Genomic DNA, 20,347 nt, shown 5'->3' on the forward strand with positions numbered 1-20,347 from the left:
TAACATGCTATCACTGAGCCCTAATCCCCAATCCTGAGACTTCACCTCTTCTCAGCTCCAGTCCTTGCTCCTGCTTGAATCGGCACCCCCAAAGGATTCGCCTGCATCTCTTTTCCCAACTTAGGAATGTGCGCCAGGCACGTCCCAAGAGGACAGAATCAGGCCCGCATGTTCAGTGAGCCAAGTTAGCTTCCCAAATGAGGGCAAGTGTTACTGGCAGGTTCCTATCAGTCTAGATTCAGACAAGTTATTGTGATTTAAAAAAAAAAAATCACACCAGTTATTTGAAGCATAGTGTTAGAGCAGGAAGTGTCAGAGAGCTCACCCAGGGAACAGCATTTTAGAGATCTTTCTAAACTACAACCATTCACATGGTATTCCCCAACTAAAACGCTTCCACACTTCGCGGGGCTTTCCAGGTGATCCAGACATCGTGGTGCCAGGCCTTCGTGATGTGGCTCCCATATGCTGCAGTGGTCTTGTCTCCTCCCCGTGTTTCCGCCACAGTGTGCTGCTTCAAGTTCTCCCAGCGTGCCCTGGCGTCTCTCCCTGCACCCTCTGCCAACCCCTACCCAGATCTACCCACGGATACCTCTCAGCTTTTAGGACTCACTTGGGCATCACCTCCCCCAGGAAGCCTCCCACCCTCACTCAACACTGGATCGTGTGCCCTGGGCTCCGCTGGGCTACAGCACTCCCACACTGGCCCGCCTGGGCCGTTTCCTTGTACGCTTAACTTGGTAGACCCGGGGCCTCCTAGAGGGTAGGGCCCACCTTTTTATCTGTATAGCTTCCCTGAACTTAATAAATGGCTTTTAAATGAATAAATGAATGAAATAACTTTTCCCTATGGTCCTATTGAAAATCTCTAAGCACATTCATGTTTATCATTTCGTAGGGGTCAATTTTGGGGTCAGGGAAAAATACAGTCCTTATACCTATAAAAGTCCTTGGAACACTGGGATTTTTTTCCCTGTGATATAGCTTTTGTATTGTCAGATAGTTATTGATTTTTTTGTTTTAATGCACACTGGGAAGAGTACATTATGATTACAGCTGTTTAGAATGTCTGCTAGGGTGTTTGAATTCGGGCTTGAAGAACCACAAGTGGTATCAGAAATCCCTTGTAATTGGGTAAATGTAACAGCTATAATTAATTTCAGCTGCATATAACAGAAAGCACCTTATACAGATATTTATTCCTTAAACTGTCCTAGAGGTATTTATTTATTCCTCTCTCATATAAAAGAGGCCTGGAAGTTGTCTGGCACCTTCCAACTCCGAGCAGTGAGACCATGGGTAATTAATACCTTCTAAACCCAATATTATTTTTAATTTACAGAGATTAAATTAAAAATAATATTAAATTTAAAATCTGTAAATTAAAAATAATATTATCGGACTCCCCTGGTGGTGCAGTGGCTAAGAATACGCCTGCCAGCGCAGGGCACACGTGTTCGAGCCCTGGTCCAGGAAGATCCCACATGCTGCGGAGCAACTGGGCCCGTGAGCCACAACTACTGAAGCCCGCGCGCCTAGAGCCCGTGCTCCACAACAAGAGGAGCCACCGCGATGAGAAGCCCGCGCACCCGCTCACCGCAACTCTAGAGAGCCCACGCGCAGCAACGAAGACCCAACGCAGCCAAAAATGAATAGATAAAATAAATTAATTAAAAAAAAATAAAAATATTATCTGTAAATTAAAAACAATATTATCATAGGGCTTTTGTGAAGCTCTCATGTGATGAACCCTGGCCCGGCACAGAGTAAATATTCCATAAATGTTAGGAAAAAAGAAATCTATTATTTCCGCTAGCTGTTTGCTCTATCAGTGCCTCTTTAGGTTTGCTGCTTTTTAGTAGGATTGATAAACTTCCAGAGATATGTATAATTTCAGACATTAGCTGCAAGCATCCCTGTGCTACCATTTACTGTAAACATTTGTTTTAAACATTGTGGTGAGCGCTGACACAGCAATATTCTCCTATCCTCAGAGACTGCTGTAGAGGGAGTGCGTCTTATGGAGAAATAAGTCTATTGCAGGAGCCAGAATGCCGCCCAGCTGCCTTCGGGCCGAACTCCCAGAAATATGCTTCTTATAAATTTAGGTAGTAAAGAAAAAAATTGAAAGTGAATCATGCAGAAGAAAATCATGCTTTCTAACTTTAACCTACTTGGAGTTCAGAAAGTTAACTAACAATTTGCATGCAATGAATATAGTCCCCTAAATACAATAGCTGATGAATTATTTTATACACACATTTTAAATACAACATATTGTTTAGTTATGATTGGGAAGCAGCCTTAAACTTTTTTTTAAGCAGCTGAAATATACAAAACAGTTACAAGTGGAAATACTATTGCAAAGTGCCCTGCATTTTTAGCCCAGAGCTGAACCACAGAAGTCTCAGGTTACATAGAAAAATACAAAACAACATTTTCCAAGTTAAGAATTATGTGTTTTCAGGAGGGAAGAAGGGAATAACAGCTTTGGCTTAAAATGCTCAACTGTTCAAAGTCATCACACTTACAATTAGAAGAGAGCAGCTCCTAAGGTGGTCTGTATCCGAAGAGGGAAATCCAGCCTGGAAGCAAATTATCGCTGATTCCTCACTAGACATCTTCACAATGCTCAGCTGAAGACACTCCCATTAGAGGCTGTTGAGGCCGTTTCTACCATTTCAGAAGGGCAAACATTTGGTAATACGAACGACGTTTTCATCTTCTTAACTGGAATGAATGGTAACTAATGAAATGTTTTTCCCTTTTTATACGTGTGTCTCTGTATCCCAACCCAAAGCAGACATGTTTGTGTATCATCTGCAACCCACCAGTCCAGAGCCCTGGAAGCAGGAAAGGTGGAGGGTGTAGAGCAACCTTTCCACCATGACTACAATCACCGATGTGCCCTTTTTCCTGGTATCCTAGTCTCACTTGAGGCTTTTCATTAACACATCATCCCTCTGAACACATGGAGCACAACATACTGGAAAACTGCAGGCAGGGGGCAAGAAGGAGGCGCTCACTCTCCCTGGTTTCTCAGGAACCCAGGCTTATCCAGCATGAAATTACAAGTGTACCCCTTCATCTGTGTCTGCAGGGAGACTTCTCTCATGGACCACACCCCACCGGACACCCTAAGTCTCTTGTGGCGATTCTGTTACCTCCATCATCCTGGACTTGCCTGCAGTTCTGGTCCAGGAGGCCAGCATAGCCTTGGGGCTGAAGTTGTTACTACCACAGTATTAGCTCCCTCAGTGAGAGCGGGAGATTCTTCTAGTGCAGGCTCCCCTCCTCAGGCCAGAGGATCAGTCCCCTCAGAGCACGTCTTTTTCTTAGACCTTTCTAGATACGTTTCCCCTTAGTCCACCTTTGATTTTCTTTATGAGTGTCTGGATCTTGGCCTCCTTTGCTGTGATAGGAATATTCTTTTGATTTGGGGAAGCGCATTCGGAGAGTCGCTTATAACGTGTCCGACCTCTGCTCAGCTGTCACTGATGCCAAGCCCACACCAGGTCTCGGGGAAGCAGGCTGACTGGTGGCAGTTTAGAGGGTAATGGAGGACGAGGTATCTTCTTCGGAGGTTTTAGGCTCTCGCTGCATGTAGCATTCTATTGTGGACAGCAGACTTGTCATTCTTCACAGATGATTCTCATTTGGTCCCCTTCGAGGAGGGAGGAGATTCTTGGTGAAGCTGAGGCACTGGCTTGCTTGAAGCCAGGTGTTTCTCTCCCGCTTTTGCTGACAACAGGTTTGAATTTGAGAGTCACGTATTCTTCCCCCCAACTTCTCTGTGGGGTTTCACTGCTTGCCTTTTGCGTTCTCCATCGTCTGAAAAAGAGTTGAGGTTGATAAAAAGAAAATTCTTCTGACTTCTGGCTCAAGGTTGTTTTTCTGAAAGTCTCCTCCCACTCCCTGCCACCCAAAGGCATTCCCAAACCCACCATTCTTAAAAATGTTTATTTAATATAGACTTAGTAGAAATGCAATAAATCAGACGTTTTACTCTGGGTAGATCCATTTTTAAATCCTTAGAGTGCTAAAGTGATGACGAAAAGAATAGCTGGACAGGTGCAAGAACCCCAAAGGGAGTTGAATTTTGGGGGAAATCTGCTTAAATGGATGTTCCTCATTCACCTGAAGTGCTTTACAAAGTGCTAAGAACAGCTGGCTCACATTTTTACTGATTGAATCTTGCTGGGATAAGGGTATGAATTCAAGTTTAAATTTAGTACTTCTGCTGACATTGAAAAACTGGACTTATGTCCCATTCTCTCTCCTGTTGTGTGGATCAGACTCTACCAATGAGGATACATCTAGCAAAGAACATGGTTTATGAAGCCATCCAGACCTGGATTCAGATCCTGGCTTCACCATTTCCTAGCAGTGTGATCCTGGACAAGTCACTTAACATCTTTTAGATTTCCTTATTTATACATGGGGATTGTTATAAGCATTAAAAGGAATAAAAACATAAGGCCTGTTAAAGTAAGCACTCGGTTTATTAGTTTTATTTTGTGCTAAAAATGCACACTGCATCTGTTAGTTCCTCTTTCCCAGGGATCTCCACCTGGGACATGTTTACAAGCCAGGGATGAATGGGTGGGCACGTGAGTTAGGTATGACGAGTTAAGTTCAACTGTAAAAACTGGATAAACAACATTGGCTTAAACATGGTAGAAGTTCATCTCTCTCTCACTTTAAAGTCAGAACATAGGCTCTGCTCTACGAAATCCCCAGGAAATGGGCTCCTAGACTACTGTGTACCCTCCATTTCCAAGGTCACCTCATGGTATGAGGTGGTGGCAGTAATTCCAGACATCTGGTTTTCATTCCAGCCACTAGGAAGAAGGAGGTTGAGATGGGAAAAGGGTGATGCCAGCTCTTTCTTCAAGAAGGTTCTTGGAAGTTGCTGCATGAATTTATGTTTACATTTCATTGACTAAAAAGTAGTTTCACGGCTTCACCTACCTGCAAGGGAAAATGCAGTGTTTATTCTGGGTAGCCACATGTCCAGCTAAAATTGCCATCTCTATGGAAGGGGGGGAATGGACATGGCACCAATTATTCTCCGGACAGAGAGCCACTCTCAGGGGCAGCCAGAGGGGGGAGAGTCTTGGGAGTCTGTTGGAGCTTGATGGCACAAGGGAAAATAATTATAAAAAGTAGTTGGTGCTACTAAGATCAAAGGCAAATCCAATTTATCAAGAAAATATCATCTGGAATTGCTGTGTCCAACAAGGTAGCCACTAGCCATATGTGACTATTGAGCTTTTGAGATGCGGCTAATCCAAATTGAGATGTGCTATAATATACACACTGGACTTCCAAGATAGTATAAGAAAAGAATGTAAAAATATATCTTTTTTTTTAACAGGGCCTACATGTTGAGGTGATATTTGTGTATTAAATATATTATGAAAATTACCTTCACCTGCTTAGTTTTACTTTCAAAATTTAAAGTTATATACGTGGCTTGTGTTATTTTTCGATTGGGAGCAAGGATCTGGAATGTCCCAAATCTTAGAGTCTGTCTCCTCAGAAAGGAGATTCTATATAGTACTGAGAGGGATTGTTTTCCTGAATGATGAATTCTCTAACATGGGGTTCAGAGAGCAAGATTTTGGTAACATACTGGGAAGTATCGTCCAAGCGAGGGGGTCCTGTGTTCCCTGCCCTTGACAGGCCTGTCCCCACAGGGGATAGATCTTAATGTCGCCAGCCCCTAAGAGCATTCAAGTGACCTCCACCTCATGCTATGGTTCTAGTTCAGTGAACCACTATGATTCCATTTTCAGATGACCCTTAGAGTTTCTATGACTATTTCCACAAAGTGAGAAACTGACTAGTTAGCCAAGTGATGTGCTTGGGAGGGGTGACATTTCTGAACTTCAACTTAAAGACTGGAAGGCAAATAATGATGAGGGAATGCATTTGCCAATAGAGATGCTTTGCGTTTTTATTTCTCTCCCTGTCAAAGATCCCCAGTTAACTGGGGCCGTAGCTCTCAAAGCATGGTCTTTGGACCTGCAGCCTCGGCATCACCTATGAACTTGTTAGGGATGTAAATTCTCAGGCCTCATCCCAGACCTAATGAATCAGAAACTGGGGGGTGTGGCTTAGCACTCGGTGTTTTAACAAGCCCTCCAGATGATTCTGATGTTTGCTAAAGTTTGAGAATGATTAATTTAAAGCGATAGTTTTCTTGACAAACAGATCTTCATCCTCCTAAGATGTACCCAGTAGTTGTTTTTTTTTTTTCTTTTTTTAAGGCTCATCCTGTTTAATGTAATATGTCATGAAAGGGAGAGTATGTAGGAATTGTTCCCTTTAGGTTTGTAAATAAGTGTGATACCGCATTTCTTGCTGGTTTCTAACTGAGTAAGATTTGGTAGGAAAAAGAGAGCTTTGAAAAAAATCTGAAAAATATGAGCATCTGGAGGCTGCTCTTTGGGGCTATGAGTCTCCATAGCTTACCTCTTCCAAACCTCACTGCTGAGCCCAGCTCCTTGGTTCTCTAGAATTCCTCTCTGGACGTGGTCATGGCTGGAAGCAGCTGATCTGTCCACGCTCCACTTACTAGCGCTGGTGCTCGTCTGGTCTTCCTGTCTGCTCACGGCCTCTGCTCGCCATCTCTTGCCCCCTACATCCCGACTTCCATCTCTGAGTGGCGTTCTTTATCTTCCCAGACAGCTGTCCTCACTTCCCCACTTTTAATCACTGTGAGCAGTTTTACCTTGTCAGGCTTTTTCCCACTTCGAGTCCCGTAATAAGTCTGTGCTCGGCTCTACATGTATCCGACCCCGTTCTTCTTCCCAGGCACAGATTCTACGGTTCCACTCTTGAAATCTGAGGCGTAATGACGGTTTCAGCCAGCAGCGCTGAGGAGAACGTGTGGCCCCTTCCGTCGTCACTGAACTCTTGGGAACCTGCAAAGAGGCCAGGCACGTGGGCAGTGGGTCAACCTGTTCCTTTGCTGAGCAGCAGCCCCTCAACTCCACCCCAGGGGACTGACCTCTGCCCCAGGAACTCTGAATACTCTTGGTGTTCCTTGAACCGCTGATGGAAAATCGTGGCTCAGATGCAGGCCCTCCTGTCTGCAGATCTTCTTGCCCCGCGGGGCAGGGATTAGGTGGGGTAGGGCAGGGGTATTACTGGATCTGACAACTGATGCTTTGCCCTTTCCAGCTCCTGCACAGGCAGGCATCAGACAATGTGTATGGAGTTTTAGAGTTTATAAGACACCTCCAGATTTCATCATTTACAAAGCATTCCACATCTTTGAGAGGGGAGCAAAGAGTTAATCATCCTCACGTTTTACAGTTGAGATAACAGTACTGGAAGGTTGCCATCTTTCCCTGAGTGGCTCAAACAAGGAAAGGCAAAGTTGGGTTTTTAGCCAGGTTTTATTTCAGCTTGACATTTTGTTTACGGACTCCTCCTTGCTAAGGGTATAAAATCCCACACTAAAATCCTCAAGGAACAATTTTTTTTTTAACAACTTTATTGGAGTATAATTGCTTTACAGTGGTGTGTTAGTTTCTGCTTTATAACAAAGTGAATCAGGGCTTCCCTGGTGGCGCAGTGGTTGAGAATCTGCCTGCCAATGCAGGGGACACGGGTTCGAGCCCTGGTCTGGGAAGATCCCACATGCCGCCGAGCAACTAGGCCCGTGAGCCACAATTACTGAGCCTGCGCATCTGGAGCCTGTGCTCCTCAACAAGAGAGGCCGCGATAATGAGAGGCCAGCGCACCGTGATGAAGAGTGGTCCCCACTTGCCGCAATTAGAGAAAGCCCTCGCACAGAAACGAAGACCCAACACAGCCATAAATAAATAAATAAATAGATAGATAAATAAATAAATAACCCCCCCCCAAAAAAAAGTCAAAGTGAATCAGCTATACATATACATATATCCCCATATCTCCTCCCTCTTGCGTCTTCCTCCCACCCTCCCTATCCCACCCCTCTAGGTGGTCACAAAGCACCGAGCTGATCTCCCTGTGCTATGCGGCTGCTTCCCACTAGCTATCTGTTTTACATTTGGTAGTGTATATATGTCCATGCCACTCTCTCACTTCGTCCCAGCTTACCCTTCCCCCTTCCCGTGTCCTCAAGTCCATTCTCTACGTGTGTCTTTATTCCTGTCCTGCCCCTAGGTTCGTCAGAACCAGTTTTTTGTTTTTTTTTTTTAGATTTCAAGGAACAATCTTAATGGCTTGGTTCAGTGAAGATTTGACACAATGCATGCATTTATGGAAATCACACTTGCGTTCAGTTTACAGGTGGCTGTCACATCCATTACTTTATCTGGTCTCTATAATGACCTTATGTAGAGGACTTCACTATTTTTGTTTTACAGATGAGAAAAAACTCAGACCCAAGGAGGATGGGTAAATTGCTCAAGGTTATGCGGTGACTGAGTGTCGTCCAGTTCTTTTCACAGCAGAACCTTTGTTCACTATGTTCAGTTAACTCCTCTTTGGTATAAATTCTAAACTGCAAAGAAAGGAGATGGATGCAGTAAGGCAGGGGTTGCCAAACCATTTCTGTCTAGAAATATAGATGCTTGGGGTTCTTCCCCCCTTCCCATGAACTCTCTGAGGTGCTAAGAGTGGGAGCAAATGCCCCAGGTGATGTTCCTGATTGGCTGAGGCTGGAAAACACTGCATCATGGAAAGATGCATGCAGAGTACTGCAATTTATTTCCTCTAAAGGCCGCAATTTTTTTTTGTTGTTGTTGTTATTTCCTTTTGATGGATGTTTTCAGTGGGCCTTTGAGAAGGAGGTCATTGAGAGAATTTGACCACTAGATCTTTTACTTAATTCTTTATGCACACTTTTCTATCCATCTGAGGTTTGGCTTCCCTGGACAGCAACAGAGACTGTAATTAAATTTCATCTGGTGAAACATTGACCTGGTTGGGATAAGTTTAGATTCCAGTTTCATCCTCTAAGGGATAGCTTTCTCTTCTATCTTGCAAATTCTGTGTAATTCTAGGAGTCACAATTCTTGTGAAAATAGACATCAGTTGTTAAATTGGTTCTTAAATATTCCCCATCAGGGATTCCCATTGTTGGAAGACTCTAGAACCTTCAACCAGCCTCAGCATCATCTGGGAGCTTGTTACAAATGCAGACCCTCAGGCTCTGCCTCAGGTGTACTGAATCAGAATCTGCATTCAACAAGATGCCCTGTGATTCATAGGGACATTGACATTTGAGAAGCACCAGTTTGGGACACCTTCCCTTTTAGTAATAGTTACAACTTATTGGGTACCCACTATCTCTCAAGGGAGGTACTTTAAATTTTAAAAATCTAGTCCTCACAGCAACTTTGCCGGAAAAGGATTATTCTCCTCAATCTGTAAAAGAGGAAACTGGTTCTGAGAGATTTACACTTGTCCAGTTATACTGAGATGGAATTAAGATCAGGTCTGTCTACTCCTTCTTGAAACACTTGACAATACTTTTTTCCCTTCCCTTCCTCAGGCCTCTTCAGTCAAGTTAGGGTTTTTTTTTTTTCCTCACAATCTCCCCAGGCCTTTCTTTAAGGAATCATGGTAGAGAAACAAACAGTAGATAAAAATGCAAAAAGTTGTATATCAAACTTTTGTGGGTAAAAATTTTATTAACAAAATTAAAAATCTGGAGCAAATATATATTTTGGGAAATATATTTGTAACATATGACAAAAATGTTAATAACCCTAATACATAAAAAGCTTTTATAAATCAATGAAGTACTTTGGTAGAAAAGATAGAAGAAAAAATAATAGAAAAAGGATTAATTAACATGAAAAAGTTCAACTTCACTAGTAAAGTGTAAAAATGGAAATATCTTTTCATCCTCCAAATTAGCAAAGGGTTAAATGAAAAGGTAAAAGCCAATGTAGGTGAGAATGGGAGACAATAGATCCTCAAATATTTCTATTATTAAAAATGATGTTTTAGAAGAATATTTAATGAAAAGGAATCATGAGTACCATATATTAGTAAGTAAGAAAGACATGTGGAAAATGTATATGATAATCCTAATATTTTAAGTTGAAAAAAAGTTCTACACTATGTACAGGAAAAAAAACCCCTCAGAATAAGGAACACCAAAATGTTAACAAGGTTTAGCTTTGAATAGAAAATAGCCCCTACACTCTTTAAAATGGAAGTTTCTCATCTTCAAAGAGGAAAAAAGATCAGACTAGTGTAACTTAAGCCTTAATTTCTCTGTAAAAAACTTAGTAGAAGAGGGGAAAATTGAGTGGTGGCTGGCTGATTTTTCTCTTAGGGCCAATTTACTTCCAGTTAAAATTTTAATTACTGGCTCATTATTATCAATAAACAATCATGCCTGAAAGGACAGGGCTCCTCTATTAATAAAACATGTCAATTTATTCCTAGTTCAAAATAAATAAATAAAATTAATCATCAGACAAATGTGTCTGAAAAGTATCAATCTGCAGCTCAATCCTGAAAATTAACAGTATGATAGTTTCTTTTACTATCAGGCCAAGTTCTATGATATTCTGATATTCTCCCTAAGAGAATGCTCTACGACATGCTCTTCCCCCCACCCCCCACTCCATTTCATTCAGCTGTCTTCAACCATCACCCCTCAGAGAGGCCTTCACTAACCACTTATAAAATGAACAAAGAGAAACTTTCTTCCAAATTCTTTAAATCTCCTTATTCTACTTCACTTTTCTTCATAGCACTCATCTTCAGCTTTGCCTAATTGTTATAATTGAAAAAAAATTTTTTTTTGGCCCTCGCAGTGCAGCTTGTGGAATTTTAGTTCCCTGACCAGGGATCAAACCTGGGCCCTTCACAGTGAGAGCGCCGAGTCCTAACCACTGGACCACCAGGGAATTCCCTGAAAAATTATATTTAACTGTTTGTCCTTCCTCCTCCCCACTAGAATGCAAGCTCCTTGAGGACAGGGACATTGTCCACTTTATTCTCCACTCTACCTCCAGAACCTAGCATGGTGACCCGCACCGTAGATACTCGTGAAATATGTGTTGAATGAATGAATATGAAAAGAGCTGAGCCAGATGTGAATGTCACTCAATCTAAGAAGAATTCCATAACCGTGGTTATGCTGGGGAGGCTTTGGAAACCCAGCACTGAAGACAATGAGGTGCTTTATTTAGACAACTCACCTCTACCTGGAAGACAGCCCCAAACTTCGTTGCCAAGCAACCACTAATTGCGTGTAATCAGCAAATATAAAAGCACATATAATAAAAAAAATTGGTAACAAGGAGGTTTTTCTATACCTGACCAGGCATTTTATTGTTATTGTTCAGTAGACTTGGGGCCAAAAGGGAGATGCAGCTGAAGATTTCTTGCCATAAAAGGATAAAAGGCCATTAGTTGTTTGCTGCCAGGAATAGTAATGCAATTGCAATTTAGTATTTGGAAAGTGTTCACCTAAGCAAACCAGAGCTTTCATTAGTTTTTCTATTTCTTTTCTTCTCTTTTTTAGAGACTTTTTGTTTTTAACTAATAGACTTTATTTTGGGGGCAGTTTTAAGTTTACAGAAAAATTGTGCAGAAAGTACGGTGTTCCCATATCCTCCCCTTCTCAGTTTCCTTTATTGTTAACATCTTGCATTGATGTGGTACATTTGTAAAAATTGATGAACCAATATTGATGTATTATTAGTAACTAAAATCCACAGTTTACATTAAGGTTCACTCTTTGTGTTGTACATTCTATAGGTTTTGCCAAATGATAATATAATTCACTGCCCTAAAAATCCTCTGTGCTCCAGCAACTCATCCCCCTCCTCCTTCTCCCCCTATCCCTGGCAACCTTTATATTTTTATTGGCTTTACAGTTTGGTTTTTCTTCTGTAATTAAAAAGTGATTCTTGTACATGGGAGAGAATATGGAAAGAAGTAAATCACAAAAAATTGAGGGCAGTATTTTGTTCATCTAATTCTTCATTGTCTCTCCAGTATCTAGAATAGTGACTGGGGGATAACTAGGGAAACCTCTTTACATTTTGATATATATCCGTCCATATATGTAAATATATGTGTATAAACGATTAAATATATACTTATATATATAGTCTCCTGTATATGAAAGGATAATCCATTTATGCTAAGATTTATTAAATGTTTAATATGCTTCAGACATCTTGCTAGGGACTTCATATCTACCCTCTCTTAATCTTCAACCCCCCCAAAACTGAGAAATTACAGATAAGCTCAAAGTGCTTCTTAGCTTAATGTTGGGATTTATAATCGAATAACAATAATACGTACTTAATAATGGACATTTGTAGTTTGCAAAAAAATTTCGTGTGAATGACCTCACCCTCAAAACAATCTTTTAGATTATTATTGGCTTTATTTTGCTGTGAGTTTAAGTGACTTACCCTACCTTAAGATCTAGTCTTAAGTTTTCTGATGCCAAATCTGCACCATCACACTATTGATTTATACTGAACTCATGACAAACCAAAACTTGTATTTTCCACTTGTCTCAATGTTTCATCATGTCATCTTCAGTCTAAACTTGTGCAGTTGTTGAAGATCAGTAATGTATATATTTTTCTTCCAATAAATGTTAAAAAATATTTACTAAGCAGCTACAATTCTGCTGGGAGCTCTGTTTACATAGATGAATAAAACACATTTGGCCTTTGCTCTTGTGGGGCCTATAATCTGTTCAGTTGACACTTGTTTGATTGACTAGGTTGCAGTGGGGAAGATTTTCTGAGTATTTTTTTTTAATATTAATTTAATTTATTTATTTTTATTTTTGTCTGTGTTGGCTTTTAGTTGCAGCATGCAGGATGTTTGTTGTGGCACATGGGCTTCTCTCTAGTTGTGGCACGGGCTCAGAAGTTGCAGCGTGCAGGCTTAGTTGCCCTGCGGCATGTGGGATCTTAGTTCCCCGACCAGGGATTGAACTTGCGTCCCCTGCAGTGGAAGGCAGATTCTTAACCACTGGACCACCAGAGAAGTCCCTTGAGTTCTGTTTTTCCATTAAGCTATCAGATGTACTTTTGCATCATTTGCAAGTTCAGGAATTACATTTTATGTTCTCATCCATGTCTTTGGATCTCTATGTTAAGCCCTTTATTATTTTCTTTCTTGATGGGTTTAAAGAAGAGAGCTAATGATGGACTCTCTTTGGGTAATGTTGGTCAGCAGGTTTTGTAACTCAGGTTTCTTCATCTTGTTCACGAGGGTATCATGAAAGACTTTATCAAATTATTTCCTGAATTTAAAGGTCACTATGTATCAGTATTTCCTGATATCTAGTGGTTGATGCAGGGACTCTGGAGCCTGACATCTTAGGTTCAAACCCTGGCTCTGCTATAATTAGCTGTTTGATCTTGGACATGTAACAATATGAATAATTTTCTGGCAAAATATAAATGAGCAAAATTGGTGCAAGAAGAGATAGAAAACCAAAAATAATAGAAGTGGAAAAGATTGTTAAGCTTTCCCTTTAAGAAAAAAAAACCTACTTAATTGTTTTATAACTGAATTCCTTTGAGCTTCAAAGAGGAGTTAATTTGTATGTTAATCAAATTATTTCAGACCCTAGATAAGTATGGAAAGTTCCTCAATTAATATTATGAAAGAAACATAACTTTAATACTAAAATCTGCAAAATGTAGCACAAAATGCTTCTGTAGTTCAATTTATGAATATACATGAAAAAATTTAAATAAAACTTTAGCACATACATTTGAAAGATAGGCACAAAGTTGATGACTCACACTACCTGATATCAGACTTAACATAAAGTCATAATAATCAAGAAAGTGTGATAATGGCAGGAGAATAGTCTTATTGAATAATGGAACAGAATAGAAACTCTGGAAATAGACCCAAATGATCAACTGAATTTTGACAAAGTTGCAAAGGAAATTCAATGGAGAAAGAGTGCTTTTTAAATAAATGGGGCTGGAGGAATTGGAAGTCTGTATGTGAAAACAAAAACAAAAGAGTAACAAGAATAACGACAACAACAACTTGACTCTCACCTCACATCTACAAATATATCAAACTGAAATGGATTATAGACACAAAAATTTAAGAGCTAAAGCTACAAAACTTCTGGAAGAAAACATAGAAACATCGGAGGAAATCTTTATAATCTTGGGTTAAGTAAAGATTTCTTAAACAGGACATAAAAAACATGAACCATAAAAGAAAAAAATTGATAAAATGGGTTTTGTCAAAATAAAAAAACTTCTGCCCTTTGAAAGACAACATGAAGAAAACGAAAAGCAAGGTGCACACTGGGAGGAAGAATATTTGCAAACTATATATCTAATAAAGTAGTTGTGTCCAGAATATATAAATAACTCTTTCAGTTCAATAACAAGAAGTCAAAGAACACACTGACAATACCAAATGCTGGCAAAGATGTGGAGCAGCCGGAGCTCTCAAATCTTCCTGGTGGGAATAAAAAATAGTACAGCAACTTTGGAAAACAGTTTGGCAGTTTTATAGACTTAAACATACGTTTATCAGATGATTCAGCAATTTCACACTTAGAAATTTACTCAAGGGACTGAAAGCATTTGTCCATACAAAGGCCTATACCTAAATTTTTATAGCATATTTATTTGTAATAGCACAAAACTGGAAATAAAAAGTCTAAAAATCCATCCACTGGTGAGTGGATAAACAGATTGTGGTACACCCATACAGTGGAATACTATTCTGCAATAAGAAAAACCAAACTACGGATACATGCAACAATATGGATGAATTTCAAAAGCGCTATGTAGAGTGATAAGACAATTCACAAAAGCCTACAAACTGTATGACTTTAGAACATGATAATCTGCTTACCAGAACAAAGTCTGACACTTTAAAAGAAGACAGTGAAATCTAGTCACTTGAAACTTAAAATTATAGCATTCAGCACCCAGTAAAAAACCACTAGGCATGCCAAGAAGAAGGAAACTGTGACCTGTAACCAGGAAAAAAAAAAGGTCAATAGAAATAGGTCCAGAAATGATAGGGATGATAAAATTAGCAGACTAGGATGTTAAAACAGCTACTATAATTATGTTCAGGTATTTAAAGGAAAACATGAAGACAGTGAGGAGAGAAATTGAAGATACAAAGAAAACAAACAAACCAAACCCCAACAAATGGAACTTCTAGAGATGAAAAATATGACATCTGAAATGAAAAATTCACTAGATGGATTAACAACAGGTTAAACATTGCAGAAGAAAAGATAATCACTTAAGTGATTAGGTGTTGGTGAGAATGTGGAGAAAAGAGAACACTTGTGCACTGTTGGTGGAATATAAATTAGTGCAGCCAGTATGGAAAACAGTATAGAGGTTCCTTGAAAAATTAAAAATAGAACTATCATATCATACAATCCAGCAGTTCCACTTCTGGGTGTTTTTCCAAAGAAAACAAAAACACGAATTCAAAAAGATATATACACCCCTATGTTCATTGCAACATTATTTATTTATTTATTTAAACATCTTTATTGGAGTATAATTGCTTTACAGTGGTGTGTTAGTTTTTGCTTTATAACAAAGTGAATCAGCTATACATATACATATATCCCCATATCCCCTCCCTCTTGCGTCTCCCTCCCACCCTCCCTATCCCACCTCTCTAGGTGGTCACAAAGCACTGAGCTGATCTCCCTGTGCTATGTGGCTGCTTCCCAAGAGCTATCTATTTTACATTTGGTAGTATATATATGTCCATGCCACTCTCTCACTTTGTCCCAGCTTACCCTTCCCCCTCCCCATGTCCTCAAGACTCAGATAAGGTTAGATCTTGGCACTGAAGCCTGACTCCATCACTTGACAGCTGCGAACCCTACTGTAGTCATTCAGTCTTCCTGAGTCTCAGTTTCCCCATCTGTTAGATGGAATAATAAGATTGGCTTCACAGGGTTTTAATGAAGATTAAATGAAATAAAGGATGTGAAGCCATTTAAAAAGTTGAAAGGATTACTCACATGCAGAATGTTACTGCTCATATGCTGCCCCTGTGATCTTTACCAATCAAATCTTGCATTTCTGTGTGTAGTTTGCAAAATAAGTACCTCTTCCAAAATCAACCATAGAGAAGACTAATTCCATAAATAGTGTCAAAACTTTGGATATGGGGCTGGGGCAGGAGGGAAGCAATCATCTTTTGTCCTCTTTTAAGCCATAGTCCTCTGTTTTTCTCTTTAATAGCACTTAATTTAAAAGATGCATTATAGGGAATTCCCTGGAGGTCCAGTGGTTAGGACTCTGTGCAGGGGACACGGGTTTGAGCCCTGGTCAGGGAACTAAGATCCTGCAAGCTGTGTGGCATGGCCAAATAAATAAATAAATAAATCAAGTGCTTATTCTTAAAAAAAAAAAAAGCATTATATTGTATCAATACTGTAGCCAGTGATTATATCATAAAATATATGAAAGGACCTAAAAGAGTGTTGAATATGTAGTTTGTTCTTAATAATCTTAATTTTCTTTTTTTCTGTCACTTCTTCTGAAAGAAAAAACTTCCCTTTTAATCACTAATTGAATTGTCTGGGCTCCAAAAACTCTGTGACAACCAGAGCTCAATTCTGTATGCAGGAAAGCAAGACCTAATGCTTTTTTGCCCAACATTATTACTTTCAACTACAGGAGGTGGTTTTTTGACAGGAGAAATGAAGGAATTTTTAAGTGCTTTGTCCTCCTATTGGTGATCTCAAATAATTGCCGATTTTACTGAGTGACTTAAAAGTTTCACTGTTGTTCATTTAAAAAATATTAATACCTTACTAATAGAGAGTAAAACAAGGATTGGAGAAAGTTGGCTTTGAAATGAGTTTTTAAAGCTGTGGTTGGTATTCTAGAGGATTTATTATACTTCAGACAAATATTAAAGCCCTAGTGAAATGAGTTGTCTCAGTAGGATGTGGAAAATTATTCACCTTCTCCAACTTCCCCCATCTGGAACTTTCCACCAAGTCAGAGAGGGCATGTAGCAACTAAACAGAAAGAGTTCTCTGATAGACACAAAGCTGTCCATGTCTTAGACCGAATTTGCTTTTTCTCTCCATGGTTCAGGGAGACACTATAGCATAGCTTAAAAGAGGGGTCTAAAGAGTTTTAAACATCTATTGGAACAGGTAGTTATGAATAGTTATGTCCAGAGCTGGGGGTGGGGTGATGTGATGTGTTTGTGTGTGTGCGTGGGGAGTGGATGGGTAGAGAAGTTTAATTTTGTCACATAAGAAAGGAAGTGTGGTACCTTATAAATGAGGGATCTGTATTCAGTTTGGATTCCTTCTGCCAAAACTCCTCTAATAGTCATAGTTGGCAGCGGAGTCCAAAAGCCAGTTTACACAGCAGAAAAATACCTGTCTTTAGACAAATTAGCCTGGTGAGTAGAGTGGTTAGAGAGTACCTGCGTCTCACAGGCTTTAAGTTTGCAACAAAGAATCAGAATGCAAATTCACAATGATTCAGAATGCTAAGATTTAGTAAAATATGGGACTGAAACTAAAGGAGGGTATCTTGGCCCAGACAGAGCCATGAGAACAAGCACAGAGCATCAGACCCACCTGGCATGACAAACCCAGTCAGCCATGCCCAGGAAGGGTCTTCTCCAGGGAGGAGGAACTAGAGATGGAGAAGGACAGGATTTTAGGGTGTTCATTGTGTCATTTCTCTCTTACTGACTGGATTCACTGATTGTCCCAATACTTTTTCTCTTTCCCATAGCCCCGAGTTAAAAAGAAAACTCTCCAAGTCACAAAAATTACAGTGCCTAGAGCATGTTGAACCAGCAGCACCCTTGCAGAATTCCCTATGGAGGTGCCTATTGGTGTACGTTGCCATGTCATCAAAGCACCTTCACCCCTCTCCACAGAGGCATGAATTGAAAACAGTTTCCTGTACACATCTGTCCATTCCACCCCTCCCAATGGACAGCCAGTTGCCCATTTATTGAATAATCCATTTTTTCCTCTTCCATTATTAGACATGCCCACCTGTATCATAAATTAAATTCTCTTATGTAAGAAGGTCTATGCATGGACTCTAATCTCACTGATCTCTTTATTCATACACCAATACTAATTTTTTAAAACACTCTAAAGTTATAATAAATTTTACGCTGATAGGGCTAGTACATCCTCATTATTCTTTTTCAAAATATTCCTTCTTCCCAATTTGATTTTTCCTATGCTGATGTTTCATATGAACTTTAGTACATTTTGGGTAGTTCCTGTTTATCCCCTCTCCCATCCTGCATAATATTCACATTAAAACCTTTTAAAAAGCCCTTCTATAGTGGTTTAAGGTTTTCTTCATAGGTCCTTACTAACTTCTACTTTTCTTCACCCTAATCCTTCAATGAATATGGAGAAACTGAAGAAACTTGAAGATGTAACTAGCAATGTTAGAGAATGGTTTCACCCCTCCAGTCAGATTATTATTTAATTCTTTGCTAATTTCCTTTTGTATCACTCAGATCTCTAATTTTGTTCAAGATAGTCCAGGGAATTTAAAAAAAATACAAACTTAAAGGGTCTCTCTCCCTTGATCCTTCCCTGCTATACCCCCAGCCTGAATCCTCACCTCTAGCAAACTGCTCTCCTTGCTGTTACCCTGCATGTCCTGGTCCTCGTTGGCCATCCTGGCCCCTGGAGGCCTCTCCTTTCTCTAACGTCCTGAAGCACATATAGCAACGGTGCATTATGTTCACACGACCCATTTGCCACTCAGCCAACCTGGTATGGTTACTGGTCTTTTAACCTCTGTGTCCATCTTCCCAGTAGATTATTAGAGAGTTTAAGTGTATCACCCTTTTTTGTTCCCCCTCCCCTCTCCTTCCTCTTCACCTCACCTGAGATACTCTACATGCCTCAGGTAGTGTCTTGCACTTTTTTCAACCACTTACTCTTGGTAGCAACAACCGTGTATTCACAACTGCATCCAGATTGTTCTCTTACAGGGATGTTTTAAAAGTAGAGATTTTTTTAAACTAAAAAAATCCAGGCAGTGAAAATGATACTGAAAATTCTTTCAGTGCAACCAGAATGGCCAATAGTATAGTCTACTCAGCAACACTTTAAATTCCTTCTCTTATCCTCTGGGAATATGTTCTTTGAAGAGAATGGTGGGCTGCTGGTACCATTTCAATTGTGATCTCATTTTCTCTCTAGTTGGTTGAGCCACACAGCTGGATTCTTATCATCTAAATGCCCTAAAGATGATACTCCGCCATAGGTAAATTCTTGCCAATTCCCAAGTCTCACTTCCTCCTTAAAGCTTCCATATGTATTCCTCAGGGAGCCCTCCCCTTTCTGAAGCTCCCTGGCCTTCTACAGACCATCTTTTTGGTCTTGGTGGGTACCAGTGTGGTGCTTGTTCTTTTCAGAGCAACTCATACACTTGGAGCATGGACTCTAGAGGGTTTTGAAACCTGGTCTTGCCATCTACTAGCTACATGATCTTGGACAAGTTACTTAAACTCCCAGACCTCCTCAGTTTCCTCATCTTGAAACGTGGATAAACATCATGGTTTCGACCTACCTGGATTCTTATAAATATTACATGAGTTAATATTTATTTGTAAAGTGTTTAAAACAGCGCCTGACCCAAAGTAAGCTTATGTAAGTGTCTTTGTTTTTTTAAAAAATTACACTCCTTCACCTAATATTGGTGTTCTCATCCAATGTGGCTAAAGAAGGCAGAAGGAGTTAGTGTAAGAGAGAGCTTACTATTCCTGGAGACATGTGAACTGGCTCCTTTCTTAATTTCAGAAATAGAAATCTCAGTTCTTTTCATCAAAATGAGCAGTTCTCAACCTCACTATTTCTACAGGGCAGGGCTTAAAGATCAGTTATAAGGTTCATCCTGTTACTACTGAGTACTGACATTTTAATACTAATAACTATAGAGTTGAATATTCAAGCACTTTCTTGATCGGGCACTGAAAGAAAGGGCTAGGTTGGAGAAAATGAGTTGATAACCTGGGACTCCCTGCCCCCAGGGTGTTTTTCCCACAAGGGCATGTCTGGTAATGTGTTGGACAGATGCTGGAAGAGACCCATTTGTATAAGCCACACATCATCAGCCCCTTGCTTTGTAGCACCTTAAAATGTTCCCTGGGTATTTCATGAGTTTAAATTTGGTTTTCTATAATAAAGATTGTAGCATTCTCAAGGTCAAGGGGCTCTGGCTTAGGAGTCCTCGCAACCCCTGGCATGGCTAGAAACACTGCACAGATCAAGAAGTTCTCATCAGTAGATCTATTATTAAGATGGGTAGGACAAAGCAATGTTTGGATGCTGTTAAACCACAGTTGGAGAAAACCTACAAATAATAAGAAAACTCCCCACAATTCCTAA

The 20,347-nt window shown here is 40.1% G+C and overlaps 1 pseudogene; it reads right to left on the minus strand.

Moving 5' to 3' along the window:
• Positions 1–2,930: 2,930 nt before the first annotated feature.
• Positions 2,931–18,629, minus strand: LOC132350417 (developmental pluripotency-associated protein 4-like; annotated as a pseudogene).
• Positions 18,630–20,347: the final 1,718 nt, after the last annotated feature.

Source organism: Balaenoptera ricei, chromosome 16, assembly GCF_028023285.1.
Source record: "Balaenoptera ricei isolate mBalRic1 chromosome 16, mBalRic1.hap2, whole genome shotgun sequence".
NCBI classification, from domain to species: Eukaryota; Metazoa; Chordata; class Mammalia; order Artiodactyla; family Balaenopteridae; genus Balaenoptera; species Balaenoptera ricei.